The 26,196-nt window shown below is 41.8% G+C and overlaps 1 protein-coding gene across 8 annotated transcripts in view; it reads right to left on the reverse strand.

Moving 5' to 3' along the window:
* Window positions 1-5,630, reverse strand: part of rnf220a (ring finger protein 220a) — a 160,350-nt gene extending 154,720 nt beyond the window's left edge. For 3 of the 8 annotated variants that reach the window (XM_020466575.2, XM_031809930.1, XM_031809929.1), the window contains exon 1: window positions 5,318-5,623. The gene's annotated coding sequence lies outside the window, so the exon portion shown is untranslated. Of the gene's footprint in view, window positions 1-5,317 lie in introns of all 8 variants that reach the window. The other 5 variants (XM_031809927.1, XM_031809925.1, XM_031809926.1 and 2 more) reach the window with 3 other exon arrangements.
* Window positions 5,631-26,196: the final 20,566 nt, after the last annotated feature.

Below are 26,196 nucleotides of genomic sequence, written 5' to 3' on the forward strand. Positions count from 1 at the left end.
TAAAGAGAGAGAGAGAGAGAGAGAGAGAGAGAGAGAGAGAGAGAGAGAGAGAGAGAGAGAGAGAGAGAGAGAGAGAGAGAGAGAGAGAGAGAGAGAGAGAGAGAGAGAGAGAGAGAGAGAGAGAGAGAGAGAGAGAGAGAGAGAGAGAGGGGGATAGAAGTGAGAGTTGTGTCGCTTTTCTCCTCTATGAGCCTCCACGCTCCCAGCTCCCGGCACTGTGTTTGGGCTGAGCCTGGGGACAGTGAGCCCTGGACTGGGCTGAGGAGTGAGGACACCACTGGCCTAGCTGGCAAGTCACTGGATGTTCAATAACAAACAGCACAATGATAGCATGCCTCAAAGCCTTATGACAACTTGTTGGCCAGCTCAAAATGTAAAACACCACACACTAATTCAACCAACACAGCTGCTATTTACTACAGGAGCAGTGCCATGGGATATTGAAGGGAAGATTTGGTTGCTGTGGATGAAACTGACATTTAGAAGACTTCCAAGCAGTCTTTACACAAAGTAACTACACTTTCATAATCCAAGAGTATAGTACACTGTGTGTGTGTGTGTGTGTGTGTGTGTGTGTGTGTGTGTGTGTGTGTGTGTGTGTGTGTGTGTGTGTGTGTGTGTGTGTGTGTGTGTGTGTGTGTGTGTGTGTGTGTGTGTGTGTGTGTGTGCATCAATCAGTGTGTTTTTACTCCCAAGCCATGACAGTAGGAAGATAATAAGTAAACAAAGATATCTGTCTACAATCGATGGAAGCAAATGCACTGATAATGCCTTCTGGGAAGAAAATGTACTTATTTCCAAGCTCTTAAATTTTGGTCCAGATAATTGACAAATTGGGAAATCTGAGAAAGAAAATATCTGATAATTATATTGAACAAAACTCATCCAATTAGTCAGTCAAACCCTGAACTGTCTCCTCTCCTCAATGCCTCTCGTGGGGTACTGCTGTGTACTGAACTGTCTCCTGTTCTCAATGCCTCTCGTGGAGTACTGCTGTGTACTGAACTGTCTCCTGTTCTCAATGCCTCTCGTGGGGTACTGCTGTGTACTGAACTGTCTCCTGTTCTCAATGCCTCTCGTGGAGTACTGCTGTGTACTGAACTGTCTCCTGTTCTCAATGCCTCTCGTGGAGTACTGCTGTGTACAATTCAGTCAAACCGGTACAAAAGACAAAATATCTGGAAATATACTACTAAATGGAAACAAGCAACATTCATCAAAACGGAACATTATTCAATATCATTTGCAGTTATTTTTCAATAAAATGCATTACTTTCAAATATCATAATAGTAATTTCCTACTCATGTGTACACTGTAAAAAGCAATAAAAGTAAAGGTTTTTTCAGATATAGGCCTAACCAGTTCCAGTGCTTCATCTCCCTGTCTTCATCTCCCTCAGATTTGTACCTTTCATTCAAAAAGCACTGGTGACAGAAAACATCTGAAAAGTGAATATAATATGGACATTAAATCGCCTACAGACATAAACAGCATATCATTTCCTCAAGACTGACCAAAATGTGTGAAAAAATGAAGGTTACTCAAAACGAGATGCCGATATTTCTATGAAACGGACGACTGAAAACAATATCATACAAACAGGAAATAATAGAACGGATGTATTGTATGATTATTCAGATCGAATATTGCAATATGAAACGAATTAGCCAATAGCCACAACAATTTTCTCAGCATTTTCCAGCCCCAGAGCACAACAAAGAAAACCAGACAACCTTATTTGAAACAACATTTCAAATATTTGCTCTGGCTAAAAAAGCATTTTGAAACGCAAACAGTTCTAAATGACAGGGGAAGTGGTCAGACTAATGCAATTTGGGTGAAAATAAAACATGTTCGTTTGATTAAATTGACTAACCTACAATTATTCCAACTGATTAATAAATATTTTTTTAATAAACAAATGTAAAATGCACACGGTGAAACCGTGGGTGCATGGGCGATATATTTATCCTAAACCCTATGTTCAAACACTTGTTATTTACCGACTGAGGTTAATTTTAATTACCATACCATGCCACCATCTGCATGACAAATGACCTTTCAGTCAAGTGTTTGTTGGCAAATCAAAATATAAACATGATAGGGACTGGTTGGAGGGGATGTGGTGGGCGGACCCTTCTGTTTTTAATAAAGAACGAATAAATAGCCTCGATATTGAAAGAACTAATAGACCAAGCGTCATCAAGACGATGCGATAGAGTAATCCATAGTTAATTTACTCTCTATGTCACCTGGGTTTGTGTAAATCTGAATAAAACGGATGATCAGTAGCCTAGTAAGTAAATATATTATTATCTATATCATGACGTTAATAATTCCCTATTGATCAAATATGAAATATAGCCTACTTTTAGCAGCAAAATCTTAGATTCTGTCTCTCCTTTCCCTCCCATTAGTGCAGCTTTCGAACCACACACAGAGAAGAAGACGCTCTCTCCAAATTGAGAACGGATAGTGTTTCATTCCGCCTGCTTGCTCTCCTCTCCAGTTTTTTAATTCCACAACGCTCAAATCCAGATTAAAATAACTCTAGATATTGATTCGGGCACTGGAATCGACATACATTTGAGTTCAGTTCTCACTTTGCAAGAGGATCAATGGGAACCAATAACAGCTGACATCGCTGCTGGGAGGGATAGAAAAGAAGGACTGGGGATACAAATCGAAACCTGACAAATAAATCATCTTTTACTTTTCTTCCGAGCTAGACTTTCTTTTTGCCTGACTCTTCCCACGTAAAACAAACACGGAGTAGCCAATCGTTTGAATAAGCTAAGTGAGAACTAATACCAAATGTTCTACATGTAGGTGATTAATTCACATAACCTTGCCCATTAGCGGTAGGCCTGATTAGCCAAAAAAGAAGGATAAAATATATTTTTCCCAATGGAAATGTCCTTCTTCTCCACAAATTATTGCGCTGTGAAAAGATCAGTCAGATATTCCACCTGCTCAACGCATTTAGAAGACCCAAAATATCCGTATTTGTCTGCACATACTTTAATATTTAAAATGTTATCATATAACTGGCATATCATCTTAATTATGATGTATAAATTAGCCTACTAGACCATACGCCCAAACGTAACTTTTTTTAAACTTGTTGAAAACCTACCACGATTAGAGAAATAATCAGACGCGGAAATCATCCGAGAAATATAAGACGCATGTGAAAGAGCACCTTTAGGCCTATAGGCTACATATAACTTAATTTGTTAAATATATAATTCAAGTGAACATTGGGTAATAAAAAATAGGAAGTTTGAGACTATGCTGATAAACAATGCTGATAAATCATCTGAAGCGACGAAAGTGTGTTTTAGTGTTATATCTATTTGTATTTATTTTATTTTTTATCTAGCCTAGGCCTAAATTAGGCAATAACCATTTGACAATTTCTAAATAATAGATTTCGGTTTTTTTTCACGTAATGTTTGTGAAATAAGACTTTAAAGTTTTTATTTCTTAAACAATAGGCTATAGTCAATTAGCTTACACACATATCAATTAGGCCAATATAATTTCATTAAAAATATGGAAACTTAAGTCTGCGTCGACTGGTGGATATGACGTCTAAGACTCTAATCTTTCCAGTTGACAAACAAAATGGTTAATTGCAGCCCTCCGTTACAACGGCTATAAATAAAATGATATGGCACGTAAACAGGCAATTTATAGAATTTTTGAAAGCAAACATTTAAGATGTTTATCACGGATGAAAAATAGAACACTATTAAAAGACACAAGGCAACTTGCTAACAAAGTCTTTGTTCACTCGTTCATTCTATTTTAAAATGTAAACAATTATTAATTATATCTATTGGGAAAAAAACGAATAGGCCTATCTAAAACTTTAGACTATAACATCATTGCACAATTATAAAATGTTTTATTAAATTCAATTAGTGAGTGAGATTTTACAAACACTGCTCATGAATGTTATAGGCTGTTTTCATTTTTTTCATCAACTGTGAATTAACCTCGACTCTTTATACTTTGGAGCAACTAGTTTACAATCGTCGGTTGGCGGAAACCTTCCAGCTGTAATGTAAATTGTAGTGGTCCGTAGTAAACAGGTGTTTCCCTCTCCTTTCTACCGGGTCACTCTCAGACCACTTCTTGACTAGTTTAACATTTTTCTTTCCGATGATAAAAGTGAACATAATTGAAGGTTGTTACACAACCTTAGTCAACAAGTAGGCTATTTGCTCTGTCTGTCTTTAAATATAGGCTATTCAAGTACGCTCACACACACATACACACAGAGAGAGCAAACTAGGCTACCAAGTCCAGAGAAAAGGCTAAATGTACACTATGCTTCACTTACACTTTTCCAAATACCTTAGTTTATTGTGTATGGGTGTTGTGCAGAAAATGTTATGACCACTGTTCAGTCATTAACTTAAAACACATGTTTTTTTAGGGTTAAAAAATAATTAACGGCTACGAGATATAATCGGTATATTTAAAATAGTCACAGTCAAGTATGGTTACAAGCACGGTAGCCTAATTGAGGTTTTACACAAAGACACCAAAACTTTCACTTTTAATCTGTGACGAGTGACATTTCTCCACCGCATTCTTTGGGTGACTAAAAGTAGTTGACGCGCATTAGATGGAACAATGTTGCAACTTCTTGGCCATGTCCCCCACTGTAAGCCATTATCCAGATAGTGGACGCAACTACTCAGAACTACTTATAGGCCTACCTCGATTTAAAGTAAAACTTCTGTTGTTATAGGTCGGCTATATGTCAGGTGATCCTTTCCACATGTGATGGATAGCCTATGCCTTCCCGACCAAACCTGAACAGAGCGCTCAGGAGCTCAACGTTCAAAACAATGAGGTAAAAGCTCAAACTCAAAAAGCTCAAAGAGGTCAAGTTTATCAGTTACCCTGAAACTTGTGAAAACACTGCAAATGTTTCAAACCAAGATTACCCAAAACGGGTTCAGAAGTTAGAATGCATATTTTTGGAAACAGTGCGCTGGGAAAGGTAGGGTAGCCTCATGCATGTGTCACATGGGTTGATGATAACATGCCAAACTTTAGTCTAAGAAAAACACTTACAATTCTGAACACTGAGTGTGAACAACATTCAAGTGTCAAGAGGCATGGGTGACGAACACACAATCAGTAGCTTGCTAAGACATTTGATACTTGAGTTCACGCTTGAATAGTCGGATAGCCTACAGCCAGATTCGTTGTGCGTTAAAGTTGGACGACAACACAATCCCAATAGGTAGTAGAGCACAAACACAATGCAATCACTGTCAAAACATTCGGAGTACTTACGTTGTTATAAACAATCCCTTTGAAGGTCCTAGATATTCGTTTATCCTCACAACCGAAACTTTTCAATGGCAGGCTGGCGAAAGCACCGGAGATAACGGAGTCGCATGGGGAGAAAAGTAGTTACACCTCGCTGCAATGTTGCGGTGTGGAGAGCCAGGCTGTCCCCAGCTCTTGTGATCAGAGTGGTGTCAGTTGCATGTACCTCTGAGAGAAAGGGAATCTCAGTGGAGTCGAAGAATAACGAAGAAAATGCAGAGATTGGATCTAAAAGGTAGACGAGCCGCTCGCAAACAGTGTTTTAGGTGCAGTGCTGCCGCTCAGCGCTTGGTTTGCTCAATGACTGACTTTCTCTCCCTTTCCACTTTCCTCCCTTCGCAGTTCCCCAGCCCCCCTCTCTCCAGCCATCCATCTTCCCCAGGGTGGGTTTCAGTGCGCTTTGTGAACAGTGAATGCATTTTATTCTATCTTCGCCATAGAAATGAAGTCCACTTCTAAACAAAAGGTACATCTTAACTGGAGACTATTTCCAATCAAAGACAAAGATATGCGTGCGCCCTCGTTACAGTAGGCCTAGCAGTAAAATGACCAAGTTCCATACTGGTGAACCTCTCAAAACAGGCTGCTTATGCAAAGTAATTAGCCTACCATTTAGCATAACTTTATATAAACATATATATATATATTATAATATTTTGTTGTTGTTGTTGTTGCAAGCCGTACAATTCTTAGTGACTATAATAACATTTGTAAGGATGTAACCGTGCTACGTTGCTTATACAGATTGTTTAAACCATTGTCTATTGTGGGTTGGTGTCAACAACGTAAGAAAACAATTGCATCGGTCTTGCATGACTGTTCCAGTAAATGGGCTGTTCAGATATTATCCACCTGCTGGAAAGATATGGAATTGCATGTATTGTCCATCAAATAGTAGAGAAATGTGTCTGAAACTAGTATCACATACTTACCATAACAACTATGCATTGTTATTAAACTATGCTGTAAAGTAGATGGACAATATCATATTTAAAGTGTATTTCAACAGTAAATGTAACCATTATTTTGTTGAATGACTTTGTCGATGAGTGTAGTGTTATGTGAAGACGAGTCCACAGCCATACTGCCAAGGTTATCTGTGACTGTAAAATCCCTAAAGTGGATCATGTGGGAGGGGGATTCAGTAGCCCTGCATATGGGCTGCATGCATGCACATTACCACTTAGTTGTGTTGCTAATGACCTCTATTTGAGTGTGACTAGAGGGAACGGGGAAGAGGCCTGTCTGTGTCCCAGGTCTCTCTCTCAATTCAAAATCAAATGGCTCAGCTCAACCTCTAATGTTTCTAAATGGACTGGTGTGTATTGACTTAAAATGCCTTTGATATAACCTCTTTCACAGGACTGGAGCACCAAATTTCCTAACACACCTAAACATGTGTACTGTTTTCGTACGTGGTGCTGAGGTGTTGGGATTAGAGGTACAGTAGTAGGACAGTAATATGTACCATTAGTTAAGGGAGGGTTGGGGTCAAACTGAAGGTGATGGTGACTTTTTAAACTCAAACTGAATAGAATCAAATAGAAAAGCATTTGATTGTCCCTCCAGGATGGACATGTTCTTTTTCACATCAACATCACACCCCCCATTGAAACCAGTTAGGTCAGCACACCGCATACACAAACACACAGAGGACATCGACACCGTCACTCAACTGCACTGTTCAAATACATATGCAGATAAGAAACCCACTGGGCACTGTCATCATTTCAACTTCTGCTTTTGATTTACATTTGTTTGCGTTGTCAACTAACGTGAAATCAAGAAAAAAGATCACCATGTCATTGGATTTAGGTTCATTTGGGTGGAGAGAAAGACTCAATTCCTTTACATTGATTACTTTTTACAAATCGAATCAGTTTTCCATGTTGATTCAACGTCATCAATTTGAATTGTTTTGTTGAAATGAGGTTTAAACAACTTTGATTCAACCAGTTTTTGCCCAGTGGGAAATAAATGCAAATGAAAAAACATTTAATGTTGCATTTACTTGTCCCACATCACAGGCAACAAATGAGTGTGTGTACACATCCTACATGCCGTGTACAAACTACTGTTTATTAGATCAAATTCACTATTAAGACAACACCAAACAACTATAATATGAGTTTAACTCGCAACCTTTCCAACAGTATTTGAATTACTAGGTAGTTCAGTCCACCATGACTCTTTGCACAGGGTAGAGCAATTAATGCCCATTGTGTCTTTCAACAGCACTGCCTCAATGACATACACTTCATTTCTGCTCTTAATTATTCATTATACTGACACATGGCGACATTGCAGAGTCTGTGACTATAACATCTCATACAAAAGAAGCTGTGCTAGATACATTAACAGTCCTTACTCTGACATTAATGCAACTGTCACTGTGTTTGAAATGCTTATTCGTTTTTTGGCAGTTATCTTTAGAGAGCAGTTGTGTTGAAAGGTGCTAAAGGAATTGCTATTTTTCTGCACACTTAAATTGGTCCCTTTGTCACTGAGTATCTGTAAATTAGCAGTAGCAGCTTAGCTGTTTCTGCTCCTATTTGAAGCCATCTCTAATAGAGAGATCATTAAACCAATGAAGTACAGCTATCATGACTATGAAAGCATTAAAGACCTATCAATAAAAAATCCCCATCCACGCTTGATTGAATAATTCATGGTGCTAGAAGGCTTCATCTCACATCATGATCATATGAGGATTCTCTATTGCGAAAAAAGTACAAAAGATCTGCCCCCAGCCCAAACACACACACACACACACACACACACACACACACACACACGCACACACACACACACACGCACACGAACATGAACACGCGCGCACGCACACACACACACACACACGCACACACACACACAAACACACACGCACACACACACACACGCACACACACACAAACACGCGCACGCGCACATGTACACACACACACACACACACACACACACACACACACACACACACACACACACACACACACACACACACACACACACACACACACACACACACACACACACACACACACACACACAAAACAAAACAAAGTAAACTAGAGACTTGGAGTACAGATCTGTATTCCCTGACAATGCCAGATAAGTGTGTAGAGAAGGAAGGAGGGTGGATTGAATGTGTTTGGGTGCAAGTCAATGCAGCCAGCTAGCAGACTCACTCATTTGTTTTCCCCCTCCTTCCTTTCTACCAACGTCTTTCTGTAACAGGCCACTTTAGAGGCCATGCTGCATTAAAGGAACTGGAGCTCAGGATGGGAGCTGGACCAAGTAGAGAGAGAGAGCAACTTTCTCCACAGAAATTACATTAAGTACTGTTCTTCTTATTTCAATCTGGACGTGTAGACACCCCGTTCAAACTGGATCACCAGGGTCTGCTGCGTCGGTCTGCAAGGGATCGTGTGCACATGGACACACACACACACACACACACACACACACACACACACGCACGCACGCACACACGCACGCACGCACACACACACACACACACACACACACACACACACACACACACACACACACACACACACACACACACACACACACACACAGGATAGAGTGAGGACAGCAGCACAGCGAGACGATGAAAGGCTCTGGGGAACTCAGCAGAATCAGGGCTCTAAAAATGGCTCACCAGCTGATTCTCTGAGTCTTGGCAGAAACTACTTGATACAGAGGTTTTCAAATAGAACTAAAGGCCGGGCCAGGCGTGTGTCATACTCCAACAGGGGTCAGGGCTCGTTTGTGGTGCAAACTTTGTCTGCTTGCTGTCGGGAATGAGACACCTGGGTGGGAGCGTTGGATATTTTCCCTGTCTTTTTTATTAGGATGGGCTTCGGGAGGGGGGCTTGGAACTCCTAGCACTCTGGAGCTCCATCAAAACCGCTCTTGAGGAATATAGCACAATAATATTCAACATAAAATCAATGGCTTGTTTAATTTAAACAGGGCCAGGAAATGTGGTAATTGCAAAGGGGGCCACAAATCAAGAGCCCTTGTTATCCCATTTGCCGCTCCATTACTTGGTGAAAAGGCATAAACATTATTTTTAGGTAACTATTAGGCCTGGAAGGATACTGTCTATTTGCCCTATATATTATCATGCATTGCCATAGAGAATAGAGATATTGTCACTTTTTTTCAAAATGTCCTAGTGAGAAAGAGGAATGCATTATTTGGAGTATTGGGAGACAGAGAAAGAGAGGTTTTAGAGGTCCATGGCTGATTCAGTGGCAGCAGTAAGGGGGACTGTGAAATAGGATAGGTTTACTTCCTAGTTAATGTCACATGCCACTCATCCACCCACTGTCTGTGTGCTCTCTCTCTCCTCAAGTTTCTTTTGATATAGACAGACAAAGCTGAAAACAGATGATATACCCATCTCCTCCTTTTCCACTAAAATAAATGTACAGAAATACAGCCCTCAAAGAAAAAGCAACCACGCCTTCATCAATTCTAAGGCTATTTGTGAGACAATGTATAATTATCTTAAACATTAAATGACATCTGCCCGAGGCCTTCTTTGTCATAAAAAAATAAACACAACATGTAGATATTGGAATGAAACGGCTAAACACGCACAGCAGTTATTTGATGATGACAAACACATAAGACACATAACATTTTCTATTATTTCATCATGAGAAAAATGTGTTCTACCTTCATATGATATGCTTTCATTTACATTTCTCTACGAATAAAACAGCTGCATTGATTTGCTAAACAGATCTAAGATTTGTGTTGATAAGTTGGTTTAAAAACTACTCCCTCACGCAAGATGTTGGACATAGAGTTAAATCTGGATAGGTCACAATTATTCACAGATTGGAGTATAGCTGCTAGCAGTATGTTATGCACATATGTTATGTTTCATAGCCATAGACTATATCCCCCCTCCTCCCTCCCTCTCCTCTACCCAGCAGCATAGAGAACTAGAAGGCATCAAGACTCATCTATCGAAGTGTAACTCAGCCATTAGAGCACACAGGCAAATGCCATCCATGACCGGGAGCACAAGGCAACTGACAAACAGCCGGAGACAAATCAGAAGATAATTTATATGCTCATGTGCTAAAATCTCATTATTTGGCAATACAGATTTAGCAGTATGCCCAGTTCAGGACCATCAATTCCCGCAGCTGTAAATTATTAAAGAAACAGCCCTGGGTGTAAATCAAAATCAACACGTTTTGTTTAAGGAATAACTTCCTTCGTGTACCATATATCACGTCTTAATTTATATATCCTTCGTGTAAAACGCTCAACGTGAGAATCTTCCAGTAGGGAGATTCTTCTGTTTGTCTCTCGCAAAAAAAATGCAACACCGACAACAAGATGGTGTCACCTCTGTAAGCCCCAGTCCACCACAACATCCCCCAAACAAAGTTCAAGTGTCAAGAAACTAAGTAGAAGTGAAAGCGTTATGTCCCAAAACAGCCCTATCTGCACCTGTCACATTGCATTTGGATTATCAGCTGCCATTTTGGAGGGGTGTTTACAGAGGATACACGAGGACGATGCCTTTAATGACAGACCGTAGCCTCTGTCTGATGCTCTCCTCTTAGACATACTGTATACTCTGCTATTCCAGAAGGTAATTTATAGAAACTTGGAGAGAATCATTGCGATGATGAATCAGTGTACATGTCAAAATGTCGTATTAGCCTACACTTGAGGTCGCTAAACAAAACAAACCCCTGGAGGCTTCCTGATCTACATGCTCTGATGTGCGATCTAATATGTTTTATCTGCATAAGTGAGCAATTTCCGTAAACATTAGAAGATAAAGACACGATGTTGAAGAGGTTTGTGTGAGCGGTTATCTAGGCAATAAGGTCCGAGGAGGTTGTATATTGACTCCGCTTCATGTCGTGCTTAAGAACAGACCTTAGGCATGGTGTATTGGTCATATACCGCAACCTCCCGAGGTACCTTATTGCTATTATGAACCAGTCACTAAGATACGGTGCCTTCGGAAAGTATTCAGACCCGTTGACTTTTTACACATTTTGTTACGTTACAGCCTCATTCTAAAATGGGTTACATCATTTTTTTCCCTCTCATAAATCTACATATAATACCCCACAATGAAAGCAAAACTGTTTTTTTCGAACAAAAAAACTGAAATACCTTATTTACATAAGTATTCAGACCCTTTGCTATGAGACTCGTAATTGAGCTCAGGTCAATCCTGGTTCCATTGATCATTGTTGAGATGTTTCTTCAACTTGATTGGAGACCACCTGTGGTAAATTCAAGTGATTGGACATGATTTGTAAAGACACACACCTGTCTATATAAGGTCCCACAGTTGACAGTGCATGTCAGAGCAAAAACCAAGCCATGAGGTCGTAGGAATTGTCCGTAGAGCTCCGAGACAGAATTATGTCGAGGCACAGATCTGGGGAAGGATACCAAAAAGGCTACCAAAAAACATCTGCAGCACTGAAGGTCCCCAAGAACACAGTGGCCTCAATCATTCTTAAATGGAAGAAGTTTGGAACCACCAAGACTCTTCCTAGATCTGTCCGCCTGGCCAAACTGAGCAATCAGGGGAGAAGGGCCTGGGTCAGGGAGGTGACCAAGAACCCGATGGTCACTCTGACAGAGCTCCAGAGTTCCTCTGTGGAAGGACAACCATCTCTGCAGCACATTATGATAGAGTGGCCGGACGGAAGCCACTCAGTAAAAGACTCATGACAGCCCGTTTGGAGTTTGAAATAAGGTACATGCCTAAAGTACTCTCAGACCATAAGAAACACGATTATCTGGTCTGATGAAACCAAGATTGAACTCTCTGGCCTGAATGTCAAGCGTCACACCTGGAGGAAACCTGGCACTATCCCTATGGTGAAGCGCAGTGGTGGCAACATATTATTTTTTATCTCAGCCCCCTTCCCCGCAGGAGGCATTTTGCCTTTTGGTAGGCCGTCATTGTAAATAAGAATTTGTTCCTAACTGACTTGCCTAGTTAAAAAAAAGGTGAAATAAAAATAAATAATAATACATTTTGTGGGGTTATTTTTCATAGGCAGGGACTGGGAGACTAGTCAGGATCGAGGAAACGATTAACAGAGAAAAGTACAGATAGATCCTTGATGAAAACCTGCTCCGGAGGGCTCAGGACCTCAGACTGGGGTGAAGGTTTAGCCTCCAACAGGACAACAACCCTAAGCACACAGCCAAGACAATGCAGGAGTGGCTTCGGGACAAGTCTCTGAGTGTCCTTGAGTGGCCCAGCCAGAGTTCGGACTTGAACCCAATTGAACATGTCTGGAGAGACCTGAAAATAGCCATGTAGCAACGCTCCCCACCCAACCTGAAAGAGCTTGAGAGGATCTGCAGAGAAGAATGGGAGAAACTCTCCAAATACAGGTGTCTCAAGCTTGTAGCATCATACCAAAGAAGACTCGAGGCTGTAATTAATCACTGCCAAATGTGCAACAAAGTACTGAGTAAAGGGTCTCAAGACTTATGTGAATGTTATATTTCAGTATAAAAAAACAAACAGTTTTTGCTTTGTCATAATGGGGTATTGTGTGTAGATTGATGAGGGAAAAAAAAACTATTTAATCAATTTTAGAATAAGGCTGTAACATAACATTTTTTGGAAAAAGTCAAGGGGTCTGAATACTTTCTGAATGCACTGTACATATAACAGTAAACAAGAAGTTTAGCGTCATACCAGTGGTATATTGTCTGATAAACACACAGCGAGAATGTTGTTTCAGCCAATCAGCATCCAGGGCCCAAACTTCCTGGTTTATGATGTATAATAATCCCCTGTTTCTCCTCTCCTTTGATCCAGACCTTGTTGAGACGTTTCTCAGCGGAGTGTACTCTGAGTGTAGTGTGAAGTGTTTACAACAGTGTACATGTTCCAGGATGGGCTCTGGTCAAAAGTAGTGCACCATGGAGAGAATAGGGTGCCATTTGGGCTGTAGACCCTGTGATGTTTTGCTGCATGGGCGTCTTCCCACCACAGTGGTTGTGGGCTACAAAGATTGGTCACCAACACATCACAGAGACACCCCCGACTGTCCAGCTTATGTCTCTTAATGTCTCTCTCAAAGTGAAATGCTGTCTCTGTGTGAGATGGGGAATATTTTTCTCTTCCCTCTTACCAAGGCTAATAATATATTTTGTCAAGATGGGTATTTTTTCAGCTAAATCTTATTGTTCAGCATGACATGTTTTTAAACAGCCCTGGTCTGTTTATGACTAAATCAATATTATCCCACCAGCTTTAAACACATTATTACAATACAGGGGGAAAGATCATTCGTTTTTGCAGGGAAACATATGACCATATGGAAAAAGATATGGAACACATTTTATTAGCATTTTCAACGTGATCATGAGAAATGTTTTGCCCTGTTTGTTTTTCTTTCTCTTTTCACTGCATTTGAACTGTCTTGACATGTCCTTGTCGAGTGATTTCAACCCTGATGGTAATAACAATAATTATCTTCTAAGTGTGGAAAAGGCATGAATATTCTCACATTGAGTAAGAGCAAGTCAGCAAATGGTTTCACTGTTTTCTAAATAAACTTCAATATTTAAAAAATGTATTTGTATTACTAACCTAATTATCCCAACAGCTATTCTGAAATTATAATACATTTAGTAGATAACTCCAAACAGAGGTATTATTGAAAGTGAATACATTGAGACAGATACATTATACCACTCCATGCAATCAATGGAGGACATGTTTTACTCTAAAAGACAGACTTGCCCATCAGATATGATTAATGTTTTAGTTACTCTTCCACGGGCATTAATATCTGAGAAAGAATTATTAATAACAATGTAATTTCCAGAGATTAACCCCGCTTTGCCTTTATTCCTGATGTGTTGCCCTTTGAAAATTGATCTAGAAGATTGATGGATGTCCTGTGGAATGGTTTGTCCTTGTTTCAAGTCATTGTTTAATGACGCAATTGTGTCTTATTTGTCATTCATGTGTAAATGTCACATTGAACAAACTTACCAAATGTTGAAATCTTAATTTCACCTTGACTTTAGTTACACAATCTGACATTTGTCTCGTAACATTGATGTAACACTATAGCGATGTGGCACTTATATAAACCAACATGATAGCTATAGAATACACTTGAAGTCCACAGCCTTTTATAATACTAAAATGCCACCCTGTATAAATTGCTCATCCTAAATCAAAATGGTTAAATCAAGACAATTAAATATTCTCTACCACCCACAAGCTGTCACAGCACATCCCTAATCAAGCCCAGTCCTAAAGCAGCTGTATGCTGTGCACTGACCATGGATGTCCCTGGACGGACCTAACTGCCATTGATAAAATGTGTACACACGGGCTCCTCTGCCTATTGGAAGACAGACAGGAGATATCACTTAAAGTGACTGCTTCTATTGGCCCCCCATTACCTCCTACTGACAGTGGGGCTGTGATTATGACCAGCCAAGATAGCGCTAAATGTTAGCTGCCTCTGTTTCATACTCTGCCTCTCCCTCTCCCTCTGCCCCTGCCTCTGCCTCTCCCTCTCCCTCTGCCCCTGCCTCTGCCTCTCCCGCTTTCTCTGCCTCTCTATCTTCCTCTGCCTCTCTCTCTCTGTCTCTCCCTCTTCCTCTCCCTCTTTCTCTACCTCTTTCTGCCTCTGCTTCTCCTTCTCCCTCTTCCTCTGCCACTCCCTTTTCCTCTGCCCTTGCCTCAGTCTTTGCCTCAAGCTCTATCTCTGCCTCAGTCTCTATCTCCGCCTTCCCCCAGTCTCTCCCTCTCACTCTGCCTTTCTCCCTGCCCCTGTGTTTTATCAGTCAGCAACATTGTGCCTGGGGGAGATGGACTTCCTGATAGGGCTCTGCTTGGAGAAAGCCTCGATGTTGACACACAGGATATTAGTCACCGTGGACAACGAGGGGACTTGACGTTTGACGCAGCTTGATTTCCATTTCCCCTCTCTCTCAAAACACGGGCAGATGAGGCCGTATTGAGCGGACACCAGGTGGACCGAGGGTTGGGAGGAGGGAGGGAGGGACGGGGGCATTCTTATTTATTGTTCATGTATTTTTTAGGAGGGAACCTGCAGGGTCAGATGAGTAAACATGACTTGACCTAGGGAAAGTGGTGGTGGTTTGATAATATGGGAAGTCAGAGAGAGCACATAGGTGTTGAGCCTGAGTAGGGGCTGACTTTACATTTTGATGGCAGTAGACACGGTTACCAAATTGGTTTCTTTACCTTGATAACTTTTCTACTATATGTAATCTACCAACGTAAGGTGGGGATCACGATAGTCATCATTATGGGTTTATTAGCCTATATTTTAATATTTGTTGACCAAAACATCCAAGTTCCATTTTTGGTCAAACAATATTAATTGAATTGGTCCATCAACACATTTCACTAGATTCTCTGTTTTCAGTTATTCCATATTTATGGCATTATGACAGTGAACTGAGAGGTGGTGTGACTGCGGCTTTCTGTTCCCATCAGGCGACACTTGACCCTGAACGTTCAGCGGGGCCTCGCCCTGTGGGAGACCTTCCTTTGTCTGATTGGTCTGCTCTATGTTCTGATGAGAGACGGTTACATAGTCTAGTAGGTCTGTCAGTGTGGGGCGCTAAGGCACGTCATTACAACAAAACCACTGTACTACCAGACACATAGATGGACTGTCTCACTTAAAGACAGCCCGGAGGCTGCTACACAGCTACGTACTATATTCTTGAAGTATTTTTGATGTCAGTTGGTTTTCATTTATACATTGTGTTATGAAGGTCCTCACAGTGATACAAACTAAGATAATATAGCTTAAACAATCTTTGTTTTACTATTTTGCCTATTTTATATTCTTTGGATCATACTAGTTCAGTCATTATGAGAGATACTCTGGACCATCAGAATACCAGCATGGAGCTGCCTCTCTCTCCTCCTTTCTGAGTGTACTAGGCTCAGTGCCATGGCCCCCCACTGTTCCCACTGAGCACTATGTCACACAGCCAGCCAGACACCGCCAGCAGCCACCACCACAGCTGCCAAGGTGACAGCCCCTGAGCCCTGAGCCCTGCCTGCACTCTTTATCAGCCGCCCATCCCAGTAGCAGTCTCAGTCCCAGTCGACAGGCATAATGAGCTCTGCGCCCAGCTAGAGCCCCACTAGAGCCCCAGCGCTGACAGCCATCAGCCCACAGAGAGAGTAGCGGCTGGGGGTTGATGAGCTGGTGGTGGGGGTGATGGTGGTGGTGGAGGTGGTAGGGAGATGGTTAAAGCCAGCCCTGCCCTGCAGGTGGGCCTGACTCCTAACCCCTGACCCTTGACCTGATCCCAGTGTCCTGGCTGATGACACAGAGATTACCGCTCCATGGTGACCGTGGGGACTGGACGGCTCACGTCCCTCCACTAGAGCCTACAGCCCAGCCCGCGGTCACTATTGAAACATTGATTTCACAGCTTTCATTTCTACAGAAGGTAAAGACAAGTAGACTCTGGTGACTTTTGAACTTTACCGGCCTGCATCTTGTCACTGCAGCTTGTCACTGTTCTTGTGTGTTCCGTCTCGGCGCTTCAATGAAGTTGCCAAGGTTGAAGTGTGATGAGAAGTCCCACCAAACTAACATAGCGGCCTGTATTGAATTCCTGTCTGGTCTATGCAAACAAGACGTGACAGATTTCATTTGTTTGTCACGTTGGCTTAATTAAACCTGATACCTTTAAGCGTGAGCCAAATTCTGTGGAACGGCAGTAGGAAATGAGTCTGAGGTTGGGGTTCATTGAGGAGAGGAGAGGGAGAGAGTCATGCTACCCGACAGTTCTTCACTCTCCATGCCTTCTGATTGGTTTAGGAAATGTTGTTGGGAGAATACCACTGTGCTCTGCCCTGTCAAATAACTTTGACTCATAAAATCTTTTTAAAAATCTGAGGAAAATCTGAGGGCAGCCAACAATGCCAATTGTATAACGCTGTTGTTCTTGAGAGATGGAGAGTTAGTGAGGAAGAAGGAGTTAGAGAAGGACACAGTGTATTAACTAGGAGTGAAGGCATGGTGTGGGTAACAGAATCTGAGCGAGAGAGAGAGAGAGAGAGAGAGAGAGAGAGAAAGAGGGAGCATAAGCAAGTGCGAGGGCACCCGCAGACAGCTACAAGATGGAGTAGCAGCATGCGCAAGATAAGCTGTCGGCACGGAGACAGTGTGTGACAGTCCTCGAAGCAGCGAGCGGGCGGGAGTGTGACGGGGAATACAGAGAGCGGCATTATTGTTTAAATCATTGATTGCTTCCCTTCCTCTCAGCACAGATGCTTCTGAAACCAGAAAAGCGAAGAAAAACAGGGACCAAATCCAGTTACCAGCCCTTTGTTGTTTCTCCATTCCTCTGTATTCACTTTCTGGTGCATTGTGCCTCACCAGTCACCAACCACCACCATTGTTTTTCTTTCTGTTCTTTCACAATGCATGCTATTTAACCTCCCATCTCAACGTGCACTATTCTAGTGTATTCAAAGGCCCTGCCTTGGATGTTGAAGGTGGCTTAGAACAGCAGCAGACAGGTGAGGGACATTAGACGTCTCATAAGGTAATGAACATGGGAGGATATCAAATAGAGGAGCAGATGTTTGTTTCAGTCTGGGAAAGGAAAGGAGAACATTTGATTTGATTTTGATTTGAGAAGCCTGAGTGGGATCTGTCTTTTAAAGCTGAGCCATGCAAAAAGCTGTCGTTTTGACAATTACTATTGGATAAAGGGTCATGTCTTCGCCAGGGGTTTCAGTGAGCTTATTTCTGAAGATAACCGGTCAGACACAGTATTATAGTTGTCTAGTCAAAGGGATTGATTTTTCCTCTCAACTCCTTTATGTTTTGGCAGCTTATTCTCTGTTCAAATAGGATTCTGTAGCGTAGAGAGACAACGGTTGTGTGGACATGGGAATATTTTCATAGGCTTGATATGATAGGGACATAGTAGTTAGCTTGTTTACAATACAGGATAGCATTTCACAGCATTTCTGTACAGTATAAAGTTCCAATATATCCATGTTAGGAAATATATCCTATTTAGCAAAAGACAGAGTTTGTGTATGTTTGTGTGTGGTCTTGCTTGTGCTCTTGTCTGCTTGTGAATGCCTGTGTGTCTTGTGTTTAATACAGTATATTGAACAACAGCCGCTCCAACAACATAGCAACTTTCCAAATCTGTTGGTTATAAATCAGAAACACTGTCTCACAGACAACCCCACCCCACCGTGTCCCATAGACAACCTCACCCCACCCTGTTTTGTTGCCATAGCGCAGAGCTTGAGACCGTCTAGCGTCGGTGGCGGACTGGCTGTTGTTGGCAGGAAGTGGCTAACAGTGAGGTTTAGTGACAGGCTCGGTCCCCCCCCCCCCCCGCCATGCTCCTCCGTGGGCTCGCCTGTCTCTCTGTTAGCCGAGAGGCTGACACTGACGTGACACTCGTGAAATAATTATGAAGCAAAAACACTGCTGACAGCAAACAGCCCGCTCCCCTCAATGATGTGTCACCCGTGATTAGCATGGGCCCTGCCATTGCCACCGCAGAGAGAGAGAGAGGGAGAGGGAGAGGGAAAGGGAGAGGGAGAGGGAGAGGGAGAGGGAGAGGGAGAGGGAGAGGGAGAGGGAGAGGGAGAGGGAGAGGGAGAGGGAGAGGGAGAGGGAGAGGTGGCGGGAGACAGAGAGAAGGAGGGAGGAAGAAGAATGAGAGAAAATAAATAAATGGCAATAAAGACAGGGGCCAGAGAGAGTAAACGATAGAAGAGGGGAAAGAGAAAGAGAGACAGAAAAAGGGAGAAGCCTGACAGATAAAACAGGGATAGATAGAGAGGGTAAAGCTAGATAAGGGTAGAATGTTGAAGCTAGGAGGTGCAGTGTAGAGGGGATGAATGCACTGAAGGAGCCCCTGGACATAGGGGAGTAAACAGAGGAAAGTGACACCTGTATCTGTCGCCTGCTGTTAGGAGACATATGCCCTGCTTCTGCCCTCCTCCATCATGCGGCATTATGTCCCCCAGGCCATGAGAAAACAGCACCATGGGCGCCCGGCCCTAATGTGTGGGCTCTGCCCTTTCCCCACCAAATACCAAAGGTCAGATGTGAGGAGTAGCAGCGTGTGTGTGTGTGAGCTTGGGGATCTATGCATGTGTGTGTGTGTGTGTGTGTGTGTGTAGTTACATGGTAATAACACTGTCATGTTACATAGTACTTCCAATATTTGCAGCTTTGTTGTGTATTTTCTTGGCTTCGTTTGTTGTTAATTATTTGTCTTATGAAATTATTTGTCTATTGCTATAGAAAGACAGATACTATGAACAGAATCCTGCATCTAAAGGTTTAAATGAAAAACCCTTTCAGAAAAGAAAGATCTCAATCAAATAGGACATTGGTTGGATGGCTCCTTTTCCTGCTAGAGCACATTTGTGAGTCAGGGCTTAGATTGATCAGTGGATTTGGAACCTCCCTTTGAAATATGAGGGAAACGCTTTGTTTCCAAGACACGGGGCGTAAAATGCTGAATGTACATAACTCTTCTTAACAGAGAGTAAATCCCAGAAAAACAACCTGCCGCTCTGAGTGGACAGTACATTTCACAGCAGTATATTTGAAAATAAATCTAAGATGATCAACCATGAAACACTCACAGAACAGGATAGAGAGAGGGAATTTATGGACACCAGGATAGCCAGCGTCTAAGAAAAACAAAATGGCCCTGAGAGTGAAAACACAAGTAAAATAGTATTTTTTATGGTTCAAATGGATGTTCCTGACATTCTATTTGGCTTTGGCTTTACCATATCCACTACATTTATTTGTGCATTAAAAAGGCTCTCTTTCTAGGTATCAAGAGCTCTGCCTGGAGTCCAGGTGACAGATTCTAGATGCTATCCTTTATGTCTTCTGAGATGTCAGGTGCTGTGTCTCGTGTGTGTGTGAGTGCATGTGTGTGTGTTCGCGCAGACATGTCAGTGTATGTATGGAATGTGCGTTTTAATGCATACTCCTCTAGCTTCACTTCACTCCGACTCCAACTGAGGGGGGTGGAATGTTTGAACATGGGCAGGCCTGGCTGTTGGGAGGATGGCACAGGCAGGGTGACAGGCGGGGTGACAGGGTGACAGTTCAGCTTTGTAGGGTTCATGCAATATTGATGTCCCAGAATGAGCATCAGTAGCCTGGCCTTAGGGGTCAGCCAATTAACTGGAGCACACTTCCATTTCCATGGCAGTGAGCACTGGGCTTCACTGGGCTCAAAGGGGGCTCAACAGGGACCAGGGCTGTAGTAGAATGTTAATGCTGCTGGTGGCACATTGACCACTTCTCTGACTCAACATGGCTGCCAAGCGCTAAGAACGTCATCTACCACAGCCACACATCCTCCCAAACTTTATTCTCCCTATCTCTCTATTTCTCTCTCTCTCTTTTTCTGTGTCAGTGTCCTAATGTCACCCTCTCTTTTTTTGAGATCCTCAAAGTGAAATAGCCAAGGCATTGCAATAGTAAAATGTTTGACTTCCCTGTCGTGGGATGACTAATCCAGTTGTCGTTTGACTTGAAAATAGAGATATGGAAATCATATTTTGATCAATTCGCTACAGAAAAACGCACAAACACGTAGAGACAGTCAAATGTCAAACTGTAGGATGTGTGAAATCTGTTGAGTAAAACACCATGTAGTATAGCCTACACCCAGAACATTCTTTAACCTTTTACTGCAGCGGGCTAAGTCAGGGTCACACGGAGTGTTTCTTGGTAGTCGTAAACAAATCTACTTTGAAACATAAGTATACACCTCACACATATGGTTACGTCGTTGAAAAAAATGACACCTGCACAATGTCAGATATAGAATTGAAATGTATTAAATTTTGAGTTTGCATCCCAATATTACACTATATATACACTACCGGTCAATAGTTTTAGAACACCTACTCATTCAAGTTTTAAAAAAATGTTTTACTATTTTCTACATTGTAGAATAATAGTGAAGACATCAACACTATGAAGTAACACATATGGAATCATGTAGTAACCAAAAGAGTGTAAAACAAATCCAAATATATTTTATATTTGAGATTCTTCAAATAGCCACCATTTGCCTTGATGACAACTTTGCACACTCTTGGCATTCTCTCAACCTGCTTCATCTGGAATGCAGTCTTGAAGGAGTTCCCGCATATGCTAAGCACCTGTTGGCTGCTTTTCCTTCACTCTGTGGTCCGACTCATCCCAAATCATCAATTTGGTTGAGGTCGGGGGATTGTGGAGGCCAGGTCATCTGATGCAGCACTCCATCACTTTCCTTCTTGGTAAAATAGCCCTTACAATGCCTGGAGGTGTGTTGGGTCATTGTCCTGTTGAAAAACAAATGATAGTCCCACTAAGCCCAAACCAGATGGGATGGCATGTTGCTGCAGAATGCTCGAGTAGCTATGCTGGTTAAGTGTGCCCTGAATTATAATTAATCCCAGACAGTGTCACCTGCAAAGCACCCCCACACCATCACACCTCCTCCTCCTCCATGCTTTACGGTAGGAAATACACATGTGGAGATCATCTGTTCCCCCACATCACGTCTCACAAAGCTGTTGAAACCAAATATCTCCAATTTGGACTCCAGACCAAAGGACACATTTCCACCGGTCTAGTGTCCATTGCTCGTGTTTCTTGGCCCAAGCAAGTCTCTTCTTATTATTGGTGCTCTTTAGTTGTAGTTTCTTTGCAGCAATTCGAACATGAAGGCCTGATTCACATAGTGTCCTCTGAACAGTTTATGTTACTTGAACTCCGTGAAGCATTTATTTGGGCTGCAATTTCTGAGGCTGGTAACTCTAATGAACTTATCCTCTACAGCAGAAGTAACTCTGGGTCTTCCAGTCCTGTGGCGGTTCTCATGAGAGACAGTTTCGTGATGGTTTTTGCGACTGCACTTGAAGAAACTTTAAAAGTTCTGGAAATGTTCCTTATTGACTGACCTTCATGTCTTAAAGTAATGATGGACTGTCATTTCTCATTGCTTATTTGAGCTGTTCTTGCCATAATATGGACTTGGTCTTTTACCAAATAGTGCTATCTTCTGTATACGAACCCTACCTTGTCACAAGACAACTGATTGGCTCAAACGCATTAAGAAGGAAAGAAATTCCTCAAATGAACTTTTAAGAAGTCACACCTGTTAATTGAAATGCATTCCAGGTGACTACCTCATGAAGAAGGTTGAAAGATTACCAAGAGTGTGCAAAGCTGTCATCAAGGCAAAGGGTGGCTATTTGAAGAATCTCAAATATAAAGTATATATTTGGATTCGTTTAACAGTTTTTTGGTTACTACATGATTCCATATGTGTTATTTTGTTTTGTTTTGATGTCTTCACTATTATTAAACAATGTAGAAAATAGTAAAAATAAAGAAAAACCCTTGAATGAGTTGGTGTTCTAAAACTTTTGACCGGTAGTGTCCATCACAGAAGACTGAAATATAGCAAAACTGTTTGACATAGAAACACCGGATATTCCACCCTAGAGGCCCCTGAGTGCAGGAAAGGGCTACGCATGGTCTTTGCCAGTCTGCCAGGCCAGTTAGGCTATCTGGCTGTGTGAAGGGTTAGAGAAAACAGCTAAAACAGCTCTGGCTCTGTCTTCTCCACAGCCCCTCATCCATCATGGTGGTCCCTACCAGCCTCTATACCAGTCCCTGTGGACACACACTAGTCCTGCTCCTAAAGCTGGCTACACACTGTTTATCACTGGAGACTAGGGCCGGATTCCGCTTGACTTTTTTTAGCTCTGTGTTCAAAGCTATGTGTGGTAGTGGTTCAAGTTATGAAATGGTCGAAGTTATGAAATGTTTGGCAAGTGTCAGTGTATTATACTAAAATCCTCATGATTTGAAGAGAGTTGGGCTTGTTTTATCATTTGGACGTTTCACTATAGGCTACGTTATATAAGATGCCACTGTCAAGCAGATACATACACTACTCCAAGTCTGTTAGTATCAAGTTCATTATTCTGGATGCACAGTGACCTTGGTTCATATACCTCACTGTATTATACACACTAATTAAGATCATTATTAACTATCACCTAGAGAGAAACTGTGAAACATGGAGTTGTCAGTGAATAGTCTTCTTCTCTTGACATAGTATTCCTATTACGGTGCTACTTGGCAGTTTATACAGTAAAATATCATTTAAATAATGTTCATTATATATGCGATTGAGTTGCTGAATTTTTTTTTGTTGCATGTTGAGTCCCCCTATTAATCTTGAATACACTTACATGATCCCTAATTAATTACACACTCATAAGGTTCATTTAGAATGCAGTGTGGTTTCAGTAGATCATAATTATGCTAATACTAGCCAGGAAGCTCATTTGATAATATTACATTTTAGAGGCCCATAATTGCAAAACTCTTCTAAAATACATGTGTTTTTTAGGGGGAGGGCTATTTGGGATGAGCTTGTGTAGAAAGTATTGCTTATTGTAGAATGGATTGTGCTGTTTAACTGTCCTAAAACGAAAGCAGCTTTTCCAGTACTTCCAAAGCTGCAGCCTAGTGAAAGGAGAGATGACCTAATTTCTCTTTCTCTCCCTCTCTTTCCCTCTTTCATCACGTCTGTCTCTAGTCTAAAATATCTCTCACACATGTTAATCGCACCATCTCATTTGCATTGAAATGATTTCACTCTTTCTATTCAGGCATTGTCTGGTCCCGCTATTAAGGTCTTGTTTTTTATACCCCCCTTTCAGTGTTTGGGTGACTTTTTGTGTGAGTCTCCCTATTGTGACTGGGGAAGATAGTGCCCAGCCCGGTGACTGATGGCACACGTGTCATTGTTTGATAGCAGAGATGAGCAGGGATAGGGATGGGAGGACCCAGGTGGGCGGGCCAGTCAAGTGCCTGTCTAAAAGGAGCTCAGTGGTCATTGAGTCATTGAGACAGTAGTGACTGTGCCAGACACTGATTTTGCACCTGTCCAGTATGTCAGGAGTCAGGACACCCACGCTAAAAGACCTGATGGAAAACGTCCAAGCTTCAGAACCCTGTCAGCACCCTGACCCTCTCACCGGCCTTCCAATCACTTCATTTCCAGACGGGCAGTTGCTGGTAAACACATATATAGATGGAAATCGACACAGGCAAGCATAAGGTATCCACATCTGAATTTACTTTAAGTTTTAGGAAAAGACAAGTGGTTTCAATAGAATGGGGCTACTCTATATCTTCTTCATGCATTATGGCCAAAGAAGGACATATTGTTAAGGGCTACTAAAGTGCATTTTGGTGTCTGTTCATGCATGCGCATTTATTGTCTATGTGTGTGTGTGTGTGTGTATGTGTGTGTCCGCGAGAGCATTTAAGTCCAAGACTCTCTCTATAAGTGACCCAGTTCCTCTCTCCTCTCTCCTCCTGCGTCCTCTGCAATCTAATTCTGCCTGTGGTGGATGGTGGGTACAGTAGCATATTATAATTCTGCTGATCAACACTAAGAGAAGCTGTACAATCCACTTAACGAGGTAAAGAGACTGTAGAGCAGCTCTCAACGGCCGATAACATCAAACTGGTGCAGGCAGGTCACAGCAAGGGGTGGCTATGGCCAGGCAGTCACTCTGCTACACACAGACCACATAGGAGGTTTACACTATGAGAGAGAGAGAGAGAGAGAGAGGACACTTTCCTATTTCCTTCCCTCTTCCTTTCCCTCAGATGTGTTGTTTGGAGGTTTTAAGTGTGTGGTCAGACTGATAGGTGTTAGTGAGCATAAATGAGTAAACAGATGTATAGGCCTGGGTCATGTGACTCTCTGCTACACTAGACTTGAATACTCTCTTCTCTAGTACTTCCAGTCCATCTATCTCCATCTCTCCTTCATGTCCCTCAATCTCATTCGTCATTATTTATCATCCTTGTTTGTTTCGTGAAATCCCCAACCCACCCAAATCCTAGACCGGCTAGCCAATGCTGTTGTAAAAAGGGAAGTCTACTCAAAATGCAATTTTGTCATTGCATGTGAATTAAAATGAGACCTCATCCAGTGTTCTTATAGCTACAGCAATAACACTGTGATCTACAGTACAGTCAAGTTAGTCAAGCCTGTCTCTGTCCCTGTAGTAGCATTGTCACAGTTTTTTACAATCACGTTGGCACTCATTTCGGAACCTTGATGTCATTTTTCAAAACTCTCGACACAAAACTCACAACCAATGATCAAAATGAACATTTGTTAAAACTATAACACTTTTTCCAATTGCTTGGATACAATACACACAAAGCTAAGAGCATTTGTTCATTGAACTAAAATCACCTGTTCAAAATGACACAACTTAAAATCAAAGTATTACCATTTCAAAATGCAATTCACACATTACATCTGAGATGACTGTCTATTCATTTCCTTACAATGATCTAACTATCAATTGATACAACTGCTCAAAATGATAAGTAACTGTTGCATTAGTCTTAATGCATAGTTTTATGGAAACTGACAAACAATATTCCATGTTTATATCATGAAAGTTTCAGGATAACGAGATCCATTGACACCAATTACTGTGGAACATGAACCAATTGGACTACATTATCTATGGATATTTCATCATCATTTTTTGTCAGACACTGTTTCTATGGTCCCATGTACCACTTTTCCAGACCATGTTTTCAGATTTGTGGCGGCAGGGTATCCTAGTGGTTAGAGTGTTGGACTAGTAACCGGAAGGTTGCAATTTCAAATCCCTGAGCTAACAAGGTAAAAACCTGTTGTTCTACCCCTGAACTGGTAGTTAACCCACTGTTCCTAGGCTGTCATTAAAAATAATTATTTGT

This window comes from Oncorhynchus kisutch, linkage group LG30 (assembly GCF_002021735.2).
Source record: "Oncorhynchus kisutch isolate 150728-3 linkage group LG30, Okis_V2, whole genome shotgun sequence".
Lineage (NCBI taxonomy): Eukaryota > Metazoa > Chordata > Actinopteri > Salmoniformes > Salmonidae > Oncorhynchus > Oncorhynchus kisutch.